General features: G+C 50.0%; 1 long non-coding RNA gene across 1 annotated transcript; it reads left to right on the plus strand.

Annotated features, from left to right (window-relative positions):
• Positions 1 to 1,362: 1,362 nt before the first annotated feature.
• On the plus strand, positions 1,363 to 3,314 carry LOC138918449 (uncharacterized). Its single transcript, XR_011427859.1, has 2 exons — positions 1,363 to 2,436; positions 2,816 to 3,314. It is a non-coding gene; the product is annotated as an uncharacterized lncRNA (long non-coding RNA).
• Positions 3,315 to 4,718: the final 1,404 nt, after the last annotated feature.

Raw genomic sequence — 4,718 nt, forward strand, 5'->3', positions numbered from 1 at the left:
AGTAGAGCGGAAGTCATTGAGCAGTTTGACTAGGGAGTGACATGGTCCCATCTGCCGTCTCTAGTGATGTGAAGAGAACAGATTGGAGAGAAGCACGACAGGCAGCAGCAAGACCTGCGGGAAATGATGGTACCTGAACTTGAGCGGCCTTAGAGGGCAGAGAGACAAAGGGATGGACTCAAGATTAGGCACCCGGTTTGCAGGTCTCAGGTTCATTTGTTGTCTGGGGAGAGTGGGGAGTCACAGATGACACCCAGGTGTCCGATTTGAAAACAGTGGGTGGTGGCGCCTCAACACTTCCTCTCTTCCAACCTCTCAGTTCCAGCTCAGCTTTCCTAGAAGCAGAGACTGAGAGGAGGATTCTGACACCCACGGTTTCTTGAGGGAGTCTCTCAGGAGAAGGGCAGTGGAGGGAGCAGGACGGCGCAGGGAGAAAGCTAAGCAAGGGTGTGGTCCCAGCCGGAGACTGCTGCACCGGAGCTCGAGAGCATGAACTGCACCCAGTTTGGTGGCACCTTGAGGTAAAGCAGCCCACCTTTATCAGTCAGCCCCTGTATCAGTCAGCTGTTGGCTGTGGGCTGCCTGGGTGGGGACGGTAGGATGCTTATAACCCCTGAGTGAGCTGGATCTTGTTCTGCCAAAGACAATTCTCTTAAGAAGGGGACACCTGTGTGTCAATAACAGCTAATATTCCCAGGGGGAAAGGGGAGGCAGGAGTATATGCCCAATGAAAGTGGCCTGGGAGGGGCATCCACTCTGCTCTCATGCACTTCTCGTCTTCTGCTGGCTGGGAAACCAGATAACCAAATAAGCAGATAACTGATTTGGGGGATGTTATGGACTGAATGCTTATGCCCTCCCCCCAATCCATATGTTGAAATCCCAACCCCCAATGTGGTGGTATAAGGAGGTCATGAGGATGGAGCCCTCGTGACAGAGATCGTTGCTCTTATAAAAGGGACTTCAAAGAGCCTCCCTGACCCCCCACCATTGAAGGTACAAGAAGAGGGCAGTCTGCGGCCCAGCAGAGGGCTCTCACCCCACCCTGACCACGCTGGCACCCCGGCCCTCGGACCTCCAGCTCCAGAACTGGGAGTCATAAATTCCTGTTGTTTATAAGCCACCGAGTCTGTCATACTTTGTGACAGCAAACAGGAGATGTACCAGAGACTGAGGGCCTGATTCGCTTCCTAATGAGTGATTTTGAAACGCTGGCTTTAGAAATCTTTATTTCTACTTCAGAAGGTTTGTCTGCTCCCATCCAGTTCTTATTTGTGTTTGGTATAGTTGAAAAAGTAGGTTCTGGGTAAATGAGCTGTTGTTTGGATCCCAAACAGATTGTCCCAGTCTTACTGCAGGAGGACAGCTGTGGCGCAAGACTCTGGAAGGCGACATTCGCATCTTAGCCTATGCGAACAGCGCCCCCAGGAGCTCGGGGTCGGGGGTGGTGTGGCCTGCGCAGCCCTGTGCGGGGGCCCAGGGACGTCCGGAACTCGGCACCAGGAGATGCGCGCCAATCCTGCCTCAGTTCGCTCCAGGCGCAGCCCTTGTTGCTGGCTGGAGTGGGGCTGGCAGAGGAGTGGGGAGAGGCTGCTGGGCACGGGGCGCTGCCAGCCTTGCTGCTCCGTGAAAACGCCGCAGCGCCAAACACGGATTACGAAGGTCCGAGGGCCCTGCAGGAGGCCTGCGCCGGGCCTCCCGCCCGCGGCATCCGACGCGCGACCGTGACCTTGCCCCCGCCGGACTGTGGCTCTTTCACAACATCGCTGGGACGTGTCCAGGTTGCCCTGGAAACATGCATGGGCTCTACTGTCAAAACCCAGACCCCTCAGACCCGCTGCAAAATAAACAAGATGTACAAGGCCAAGGGCCTGTTTCCGCGGCCCCCCCGGGCTGCGGGGAAAGGGCTCGGGAAGGGCCACAGTCCAGCCGCGGGCCTCTTGCTGGAGAAGGTGCCTCTTCCTCCCTCCAGGAGGCTCTGCTCACACAGTGGACTTTCCCTTACAGGGAGCTAGGAAAGGGAGTGAAGGGGCGTGGAGGGCGGAGGGCTTCGGGATCCGGAAGGCTGGATTGAGATTCGGGCTCCTGCACCCACTAGCCACCCCCTTGTCAAACAGGCCCCCCACCCATCTCCCAGGGTTGTGGTTGGGCTGAGATGAGAGCATGCGGTCAAGCGCTGAGCCTGGCGCGGGCGCATCCCTCCAGGGGCAGCTGGTGAGGGAGCTTCGTAAACGGCCTTCTCCCACAGCCTCGTGCCATTGGCGGATTCGCGGAGTCCTCGTTGGCGTCGGTGCCCGGAAGCTTGATAAACACCGGGACTCTGCTTCTTCCGAGGGGATTGCTGCTTCCCTGAATGGCTCATCCCTTGACATTCAGTCTAATTATTGCCTTTTTAGTTTGCCTGCAATGATCCACATTACGCAAGAGCTCAGCCTGGTAAACACCTTTAATGTTTGTAACTATGGTTTCTTTTGTGTAGTCCTTTTCACGCTCCAATAAGGGAGATTAAAAAATAAGGAACTCTAGTAATACGTAATTATTGTAGAAAAATTAGATAATATAGATAAGCAACAACCAGAAATATAATTAAAATAATCCTAATCATTCCGCCCAGAGAACACCACTGTAACATTGATTCCAGACTTTTCCCCGTGTAAACATATGTCGTTTTAAAAACAAATTTGGTTCATATTCTACGTATAGCTCTTTAAACTGCTTTTCCAACTTATATTTGCTGGACATCCTTTTAAATAAGTAAAGATAGAACCATAATTCACAGCATCATTTAAAACGGCTATCTACTTCTCTTTTACAGATCCTTTACCAAATATTCAGTAAGTTTGGATAATTTTTGCTACTGTAAACAACACTGCAGTGAGTAATCTTGCGCATCTATCTTCTGCGTTTATCCACTCGTTTCCTAAGAACAAACTCCTGGAAGTGGAATAATATAAAGAGTATGCATCTGTCGAAGGCTCTGATGCACATTGACGAATTCCTGCACAAATGTGCCTATTTCCAGTCCCTCTAGTCAGAGAATGTGGGTCATTTTTCTCATACTCACACCAACACTGGTTATTGTTCTTTTAAATTTTTTTCCAGCCCAGTGTATGAAAAATGCATTCTTGTTATGTTTTCTTCTGTTTGTTTAATTACTAAGGAGATTTATCACTTTTGCTACTTATCGGCCCTCTGTCTTTCTTATTTTATTAAATCCTTCTTCATTACTACTCCTAGTCATTTTCCCATTAGGGTGTTTCTCATTCTTTGTTGATTTGTGTGAGCTTTCTATAATAAACGCTTACACAAACCTCCACCCAGGGTTTATTCTCCTTAGGGCGTATGAGAAATTACCGCGTGAACGCTCTGGCGGAGGTGCCGTTGAGCTCAGGTTCCCTCAAGGGGGCCTTTAAAAGAGAGAGGTCACTCCCACTGGAGGGTGGGGGGGCTCCAGGGCTTCTTGTGTTTACTGTTGAAACTAGTACTAACCAAGAGGACTGCACTTGGGGGGCAGCAGACCCAACATTTGGCCTTGGCAGGACACTGGGTCCAGATGCTGCGAGGTGGGGATGTAGGTGGCGCTGCGCTGATGTGTCAGCTACACTTGTGGTCCTCAGACGGGCAGCATCGGCTCTGCTCAGAAACATCTTTAGCAATGCAGATCGTCAGGCCCCAGCCCAGGAGACTTATAATCACTTGTAAGACTTGGTAAAATATGCAGATGTAAAATTTACCCTCTTAACCATTTTTAAGTGTACAGTGCAAAGGCGTTAAGTCTGTTCACATTGCTGTGCAACCATCACGACCACCCATGGTAGAACTTCATCATCCCAACTGAAACTCCATACCAAGTAAACACTGACTCCCCGTTTCCCCCTCCCCCAGCTCCTGGCAACCGCCATGCTACTTTCTGTCCATGCATTTCACTTCTCTGTCCCTCATATAAGTTGAATCATACACTATTAGTCCTTTTGTGTCTGGCTTATTTTACTTAACATAAGGTCTTCAAGGTTCATCCATGTCACAGCCTGTGACAGGATTTCCTTCCTTTTTAAGGCTGAACAATAGTCCAGTGTATGGACATACCACATTTTGTCTATCCATTCATCTGTTAATGGAGCTGACTGCATTTTGAGGGGCAATATGCACATGATTCAGCAGGGGCAGGGTTAAACGCAGATTTTAGTCAATTATTTCTGGGATGAGGCTTAAGACTCCACAGCAAGCCTCTGAAACAGCTGTCCTGCAAGCCAGGCCAATGCTTCACCTACTGCGTCCCATCCCACTCATAAAAATAAGACACAGCACCAAGGGCTCATACCAGTGAGTGAGTCCCACAAATCTTACAGGAAGCTTTTTAAAAATATAAATTATTCATTGTCCTCTTTCCAGTTTGTTCCAGCCACCACTGCCATCTGACAGGCCAGAGCAGGTCTGAGTGGGTCTGAGTGCCTCTCGGCCAGGCCAGGCCTCCTCAGCTGGCCTAGTTCTCAACTCCCTGTAGGCCCCCAACCTGCTTCACCCTCCCCCCAACCAGCACTGTTTTCATCTGTTCTGTATATTTGACTTCTCTCATTTTGAATGAGGATCCTGAGGCTAAAAGCCTGTGTTGTGCATTCATTCGTTCAACAAATATTTATTGAGCCTTGCTATGTGCAAAGCACTGTTCATTCTTGATATGGAGGATACAGCAGAGAACAAATGAGACGAAATCCCTG

The sequence above is a fragment of the Equus caballus genome, chromosome 17 (genome assembly GCF_041296265.1).
Source record: "Equus caballus isolate H_3958 breed thoroughbred chromosome 17, TB-T2T, whole genome shotgun sequence".
NCBI lineage: Eukaryota > Metazoa > Chordata > Mammalia > Perissodactyla > Equidae > Equus > Equus caballus.